The sequence below is a fragment of the Eschrichtius robustus genome, chromosome 13 (genome assembly GCF_028021215.1).
Source record: "Eschrichtius robustus isolate mEscRob2 chromosome 13, mEscRob2.pri, whole genome shotgun sequence".
In the NCBI taxonomy this organism is placed as follows: domain Eukaryota; kingdom Metazoa; phylum Chordata; class Mammalia; order Artiodactyla; family Eschrichtiidae; genus Eschrichtius; species Eschrichtius robustus.
This window is the reverse complement of record NC_090836.1, coordinates 47,398,072-47,406,620: the sequence shown is the minus strand read 5'-3', so window position 1 is coordinate 47,406,620 and position 8,549 is coordinate 47,398,072. Positions and strand designations below refer to the sequence as shown.

At 48.6% G+C, this 8,549-nt stretch overlaps 1 pseudogene; it reads left to right on the top strand.

The window, feature by feature from the left end:
* Window positions 1-1,578: 1,578 nt before the first annotated feature.
* Window positions 1,579-6,578, top strand: LOC137775815 (retinol dehydrogenase 16-like; annotated as a pseudogene).
* The last annotated feature ends 1,971 nt before the right edge of the window (window positions 6,579-8,549 follow it).

Sequence of the window (8,549 nt, the reverse complement as noted above, 5' to 3'; positions counted from 1 at the left end):
TGGGAAAGGTATTCAAGAGGTTTGGGCCCACCTCCGGGAGTCCTCTCCAGAGAGTCAGGGAAGAGTGGACTGATTAGGACCCTGGTTTCTGCTAGCACATCCTGAAGGACACAAACCACCGATGCTTCCTGTAGCTCCCTTCTGGAGCCGGTCACAGTGGAGGGAGAACCACACTGACAAAGAGGTCCTCCTCCTCAAAGTCCCTCGGAGCCTCAGCATGCCTCACCCCCGTCCCAGTTTTTTTCTCCTGGGGGGCGAGGCAGGTCCAGTTGGTGACTTGAGCAGGGACTGGAACCCAATCCATCAGAGGCCACAGGGGTGCCAGTGGGGAGGCACCCCACTCATCATAATTCTACCCCCTTTAACGAATGGTATCCACCACCACACCATGAAAGCCCCGCCATGCACAACTGTTCTGGGTCCAGTCTCTGGTCCTTTCTTTAGTCTCCTGAGGGGGCAGCTCCCTCCTCTTCTCCATCATCACCCTGATACAACTGACCTGATTCTTTCCAATTATTGAGCTTTACAGACCTCCCTGATCGGGGGAGGTTTGCACACCCCATCCCATGATCCCTGTTCAAATCAGTCTTTTCTGCCAGTCTTTTCTCAGTGTCTGAATGGTCTAGATTCAGGGTGTGGTGCCAGGCAGGGCAGGGCCTCACTCAGCACAGGAGGGGCAGAGGGCAATGTAGCCAGGCACCCAGGGCTGTGGGCAGGGCATCTTCACAGAGTGAAAGGGGAACAACTGTTAGACCAGCTTTGTGTGAGTCCTTCCAACAACTGGCCCAGCATCTGGGAGACGTCTCACCATTGCGTGTGTCACTCCCATTCCCTTCTTGTCCCCTCTCTTTGCCTCTGAGATCAGACACCCCCGCTGTTCTCCTGAACACCTTTCTGGCCCAGAGAACCACTTCATCAGGAGAGACCTTATTCTCGTTTGCCTTCCCCTCCGAATCCTAGAGAGGCTGAGAGGGACTTAGTCTTTCAGGAATGAATTCTGTGAGCTGAGCCAGAGGAGGAGACCAGGCTCAGAGACTAAGCCAGCTGCCCAAGGTCACACAGCTGGTTGGCAGCAGAGCTGGGTTTTGAAGCCACTTGTGTCTTGATTCCACGTGTATTCCCCTCGTAAGAATCTCCAGTAGGTAAGGGAGACCCTGGTCCCAGGCTGAGCAGGAAAAAGGGAAAAAGATAGTTGTGAACCATGAAACCTGGGATATAAGGGTTACAATGTTTGGGGGTGGGGTGGAGAGGGGAGAGGTGGGTAGAGGGAAACAGGGAGGAGTGGGAGGACCAGGAAGAGGTGGTTGGGAAAAGTATTGTCATTCTTAAGAAGTTGTGTTGGAAATGCAATGACATGTATTAGAAATGCTGTGAGAGTACCAAATAGCATGCGTTTGGGGTTAGAATCAATAATACTCACCAAAGAGGGTGAACAGGAAAATCTTGAGGACTCCATGCCAGAGAGCCTGGAGGCTGGTTGGCCAACCAACATCGTGTGTGTTCTTTAGTCCTCCAGTTTGAGCACTAGCCTGACTCGAGTTTCACCCCAGCCTGTCTGTGTCTGTCCCCTGCAAAGCCATGTGGCTGTACCTGGCGGTCCTCGTGGGCCTGTACTACCTCCTGCGCTGGTACCGGGAGAAGCAGGTGGTGAGCCACCTCCAGGACAAGTTCGTCTTCATCACGGGCTGTGACTTGGGCTTCGGGAACCTGCTGGCCAGGCAGCTGGACCTGCGAGGCTTGAGGGTTCTGGCTGCATGTCTGACGGAGCAGGGGGCCCAGCAGCTGAAGGGCCAGACGTCAGACAGGCTGGAGACGGTGATCCTGGATGTCACCAAGACTGAGAGCATTGCTGCGGCCACTGAGTGGGTGAAGGAGCGTGTCGGGGACAGAGGTACCACCCACATTTCTCAAGTCTAATTCCTCTCTGTGAAGTGGAGACCCCTTGACAGCTCCCTGGGGGAGATTCCCAAGGTGTTTTCCAGGACTTGAAGTCCTCCCTGTGTTCTTCTCCTCACCCAGCTTACCAGCCAAGCCTCTTCCATCCCACACCCACCTCCCAACCTTGAGGCTCTGCAGCCTGGGGGAGAGTTTTCCCTGATGAGAATGTGTCCTTGCAGACTTCCTGTCTGGTGTCCCCCCCTCCCTCAGCAAAAGGTCTGGGTTTCTTGATGCTGAGTGACCAGGGGGATCAGGGCGCAGATTCTGGAGGAGGGGTGGAGATGGGCGCTCTGGCTGGAAGGCTGTATGGGGGGCTGAGGGGCAGCGCTGGAGCTGAGCTGAGTTCTCAGCACTTGATCATGTTCTTGCTGGTGACCCCTAGTCATCCGACTTGTGTTTAAATGTCACGCATTTTTCAGATGTCGACACTGAGCTGTCAGGACTTGTCTAAGGAAGGTCAGAAAACTACTATGGGGTCACTTTCTCTTTTTCTTTTTGTTTTTTTGTTTTTTGTTTACTACAGTTCTGTCTTTTTTTATTGGTGAGGGAAAGAACATTAATTTCTTTTATCTTAGTATAAATGTAAAACATGATCATTGTGGAAACGGAAAAGTACAGGGATGAAAACCAAACTCACCCAAAATCTCACCACCCAGAGATAAGTACTGATAATATTTTGACATACATGGTATTATATTTTGCATATAGTGGTATCTTAATTCTTCTCATTAAAAGAATTTAATAAATTTTACAATATAATAGAAAAATTTCAAAAACATAATTTTTAATAATGGAATATTGTATCCTTTAGAATAACATTACTTACTAAAGCAGTACATCATGATATAATATGTAATGGTTTCCTAGATTTTATTCATTGTGTTGAACGTAAATGACGTCTTGGTAAAATTTATTTACGAAATTTTCTAGTCTGTAACCATGCATATTTTTTGTTTGTTTGTTTGGTTCTTTGGTTTGTTTGTTTTTGCCTTAAAAAATTTTTTTTTACAATTTTTAAAGGTTACATTCCATTTACAGTTATTACAAAATATTGGCTACATTTCTCATGTTGTACAATAATATAACCCTGTATGTTGATTGGGTCTTTGGTGTCAAATATGGTGGGAGAATATACATTCTTACAAGGGCAGACTTGGTACAGAGCAGGGGAGGGACTAACTCTGTGTATTAATAATTCCAACACCCTGTACCCAACTCCCCTGACCCTGCTTTTCTGCTCTGAGTTCTGTTAGTTGGTTAAGTCTTTAAATTCTTGGTACATGTCTCCGAGACTTGCAGAGAGGTTCCCAGGAAGCTGGGTGACCTGTGAATAGAGGGGCTTAGGGCCAGAGTAGCCTCCTTAGGTGGGAGGAGAGGGTGGATTTTTCTGGGACAAAGTGTAAATTCCGATTTGGGGGAGGGTGGTTAATAGAGGCAGCCCTGCCTCCCCCTGAAAGCCTACCCCATGGAATTCCCCAGATTCCTGCAGGAACACTGCTCAGTATTGATGCGGGTATTTCAAGGCCAGGCCCTAGAGGTCAATACCAGGCCTGTCAACATGTTCTCCCAAACCTGAGATTTCAGGTCTGTTTTACCCAGCCAATCTCCACCCAGATATTACTCACCTTTTTGTTTTTGTCTTTTATCCATTGTCTCTTTTAATCCTCTCTTCCCCTCCCTTCCTCATGGTCTATCTGTGTGTCTCTCTTTCCCTCATACTAGCTGTTGGTCACTCAGTCCTAGCTGTCAGAAAATCTGAAAATGTAGGTGAATATTGATAATGTCTGGAAGGACAACATGGTCTGTGAAAACCCAAAACTTCACCCTCCGAGTTGCAGATTATGGACCCACTAGATTTCCTCAGCCTCTGTCCCTGCCTTCATCCAATCTGGGGTGCTTGCCCCTTGTCACCAGGCAGTGGGCTGGGCGTGAAGACTGAGTCAGGAGGGCGGCGCACCTTCTGTCCTCCAACCGCTTACAGGGTCTGGTCTCCCCAGACCCGCAGGCAGCATGTTGGTCTCTGTTCCAGCCATTCCCCTTGCGGCCTCTCTCCTAAAGTCCTCACTGGGTGGAAGGTGACTTGGAACCACAGCTGGGTCCTCACTAATGGGCCCAGCATGGTGTTGCCCTCTCGCCCTCACTGTTCCCAGGACTCTGGAGCCTGGTGAATAAAGCCGGCATCTCCATGCCCACCGCACCCAATGAGTGGCTGACCAAACAGAACTTCATGAAGATATTGGACGTAAACCTGTTGGGGGTGATCTTGGGGGTGATCGAGGTGGCCCTGAGTCTGCTGCCCCTAGTGTGGAAGGCGAGGGGCCGTGTAGTCAATATCTCCAGTGTTGGGCCGGGTGTCTCTCTTTGGTGGGAGCTTCTCCATGTCCAAGTACAATGCTGAGGCCTTCTCAGACCCCCTCAGTTATTTTTTTTTTTTTTTTTTTTTTTTTGCTAGTGCCTTATTTGACATTATAAGTGATAAAATTTGGTATGGTTAAGGAAAAGCTTATACATGATTATGAGAAAAACTTTTAATTGGAAACCTTTGGAGGAGTAAAGAATGTATAGCTTTTTTTTTTTTTTTAAACATCTTTATTGAAGTATAATTGCTTCACAATGGTGTGTTAGTTTCTGCTTTATAACAAAGTGAATCAGCTACAGATATACACACGTTCCCATATCTCCTCCCTCCCGCATCTCCCTCCCTCCCACCCTCCCCATCCCACCCCCCCAGGCGGTCACAAAGCACCGTGCTGATCTCCCTGTGCTATGCGGCTGCTTCCCACTAGCTATCTATTTTACATTTGGTAGTGTATATATGTCCATGACACTCTCTCATCCTGTCACATCTCACCCCTCCACCTCAATTATTGGCCTGGGATGGATGCACTTCCTCTGTCCTCCTGCTTCTGTGCTCTGAGGAAGCCTTTTACAGGGGTTTCCTGTCACCAGAGAATTAGAGGCCCTTCCTTCCAGGTCCCTCTCTCCTGCTCTGTGTAGGTCTTTCACTGGGAAGCACCTTTTTGTCTTTTGGGTGTCCAGGTGGGTGCAAGGCCTAAGGAGTTTGATTCAACATATTCCTGCCTTGCGTGAGGGTCCACAGTCACCAAGTGTCGGAGGCAGAATTGGAACTGATATTATTTGGCTGTGCAGCCCTTCCATGTGTTCAACTGCTGTGGTATTTAGGTTCTGGGAGCCCTGTGGGGAGTGTACCCCATGAAGCCATTTATCCAGGGAGCTACTTAATCATATCTGTGGGAGAGACTCCACGGGCTGCAGGGAGAGGGTGCTTTTAATCGTGTGGAGCTGTGTCCACAGGCAAGGTGATGTTCCTTAGAGGAACGATGGCCAGGGGGTTACCAGGGTGGGAGAGGGGAGAGAAGGGACTGAGGAGTATGGGAAAGGTAAATTGTGCCTAGTTTGGTGTTTGATTAGAGGTGAGGGGAAGAAGAGGAGATAGCATTTAAGTGGTGCCTTGCCTCATAATTGGTAGGATTTAGTGCTAAGAATTATAAGTTTGTAAAATATTTGGAAATATATTCAAATTTTATACAGAAGTAATACCATCATCATAACATTTCTTCTCCTGGCTTCTATACTTTACAACTTTCCAGAGGTTTCCAGTTACCCAACACAGTTTAATTTGGTGACTTTGTTTTTCGGTGCATTTCTGTGTTTTGTTTTGCAAGACCTCTGAAGTCCTTGCCCCTCTCACTGTCTCCCTTGCAGGAGAGAGCTCTCTACTTTGGGGTGAAAATAACTATGATCAAGCCTGGTCAAGACGGCTATGTCCAGTACTGAGGTGTTTTCTCGAAGTTTCCAGGCTGCATAGGATCGGGCCATCCCAGAGGTCAAGGTACTCTATGGGGAGACATTCCTGGCCTTAGTTGAGTGATCTGTGGACCTTGGGGAGTGAAGCAAACTCTTGTCTGGAAGCCTGGGTCCATGATTAGCACCTCCTCCCGTCTCAGGTCCATCCTCCAGGCTCTGACTCACCCACACAATGGGGACATGAGCTCCATCCCCACGGTCTCGTGTGGTCAACTTGTAACATAAGGAAAGTATCCAGGCTTGGTAGATCTGGGGACCAGTGTCTCATCGGAACCCCTTGTTATCTGTAGAGAAAACTGAAGCCAAAAATGGAAGATACCCGTACTCATGGCAAGTTGGTTTTCAGGTGCGTATGTTTCTAGAGACCTTCAGTTTATGCAGTGCACATATTCTCAGGAATAGAGCAAGAGGGGGTTTAGTGTGGAGTGTGACCCCGGGGTAAGAGGTGGGACACACTGCTTGAATGATTTTTAACATGATTTGGCGGGACCAAGAATTTTTTAGAAACTTTTTCCTGAAGTTGATCTAAAAGTGGGAGGATTGGGAAGTGAGGATATATTTGTATGGTGTCTCCTTCTGGATAGTCATGAAGTCAATTGAAATACTGAAGCCAAGATGATCTGAGACTATCTCCTCATGAGGGGCTGCATGGATCATGCCCTGACGTCTGCCACCCCCAGATCCAATACTCACCTGGTTGTGATGGCATGGTCATCTATCTCCCCATGAGCTACTTGCCCACCTTCCTGGTTGATTCCATGATCTACTGGAGATCCCCAAGGCCTGCTAAGGCCCTGAAACCATCAACTTGAAAAAAAAAAACCACAGTGTAAGAGCTGTGAGTTGAGTTGATTTAGTGTCTTCCTGAGTACTATGGCCCAGGGTAGAGTCTCTCAGATACCTCTGAGGACCTGCCCCGAAGAGGCAGAAGGAGAAACCAGCAACTATGTGATTTTGGTTGAGGGGTATGTGCAATCAAGCATACATCTAGGTAGAAGGTTACTCCTAGTCACAAGGAACAGATATCTCAGTTAATGATTTTCATGCTTTCTTAAGTATGGAAAAATGCAAGATTCCATGGTAATAAAGAATTTCTCCAGAAATATTTCTATCTAAGGGCCTGCTTGCTATTTTCCCAGAACAGAGTTCCTCATCCTGATCTTTGTTCTGAATTCCTTTCAAGGTATATTGTAGGTCAGCAATGTAGTGACTAATGACTTAATCCTTGTAGAACCGGATGATGAGTGACATTCCTTGTTTTTTATAACCAAAGACTGGGGTGCAAGGTAGGGGGGAGTTGGGGACTGTGTGGGGAGGGGATGCATCAGAGGGAGGGAAATAAAGTAGAGAGAGGGGTTCTCATGTCACCAGGGACACCCATCCCACCTCAGTCCCCATCTCCTCCTCAGGCTTCTCTTGGGACATTACTTAGGATTCTGGGGATATTAGGAAGAAAGGAACAAGTTTTGTGGCTGAGGAACAGGGGTCAATAGCTCACGTCTGTGTCCTGTTCCTTGAGTGGCCTCTCAGTGCCTCATGATCCACATGGAGCTGTGAAAAATCCACACTTTGGGGAGGGTGTGAGCAGCTGGCAGGGTCTTGGCCCCCCACCCTCTGCCCCTGTCCACCTCTTCTGGGTGTGCCTTGGCCCTGGCCAGTCTCCCCCTCCCACGGGATAAAAGTGGTCTGGGGGAGGTAAAGGTCCCTCCCCCGCGAAGATACCTGTAGACAGGGGTGTGTGTGGAGGGTGACCACCAGCCTGACACATCAGCCTAGGTGCCAACTCAGCAGACCTTGGCTGGAAAAGGGCTGTCCTCAGTAGGGGTCCTGACAGAGGACACAGAAACCAATTTTTGTTTTGTCTTGAAACCATGCATTTCCATTGATTATATTTTCCTGAAAATAAAAGTTGAAAAGTTTACGCAGGCCCAGTGATTGGGACCGATGCCTTGGGCAGCAGTGGGTGTGTGCCTACGAGAGGAAGAGTCAGGTGACCTCACAGAGGAGAAGGGGTGAGTGGGGTGACCTGAGGAGGGATTTGAAGAGGGAAGTGAGGTCATCCTTCATCCACAGAAGTGAGGGGCTAATGTGTCTTTCTGGGGCTTATCAAGTGACCTGGGTTCCCAGGATTAGACACAGGATGGACAAACAAGGAGAGGTGTCTAAGGGACAGGTGGGGCCTAGACCCTTCCCTGGAGACATCTAGTCTCTCTCTCACCAGAAATCTCTCTCTGTGGTCCTCCCTCTGTCCCCTCCTTTAGAGTCACCACCGTCCAGCCTCTGCCAACCCCCGGGTCCCCTGGTCCAGAGCCCCTCCCCCAACTCTCCAGTAGAGGAGAATGGGAGTCACTTCTGGACCCCAGTCTTATGTTTTCTGCTAATCTTTACTGAGCACCTACTGTGTTCAGGGCAGGAATTCCCTTGATGTCCCAGTGCTTCCTGAGACCCCGACTCTTTATGTGTCCACTCTTCTCATGATGGTCTGAGTATGGACTCAGTGGAGAAGGCATCTGTTCAAAGTCATGCAGATTTCTGGGCTGAGTACAAATTGGAGTGAGAGGGACCTCTCCAAGTGTCAACTAAAAAACCTGAACGTTTTTCTCCTTTTGTTCAAAGTCGAGGGTATGGAGTCTTTAGGGGAACCTTATGTTATAGAACAGTATCACCATTTTTGAGCAGAGAGTGAGTCCAAAAGTTGCAGGGCCACTGAAACTCAAGCCTGTAGTGAGCGCTTGGTGTCAGACAGGGGACCGCTGAAGAGACAAAGATGGCTAGGAGGTTCC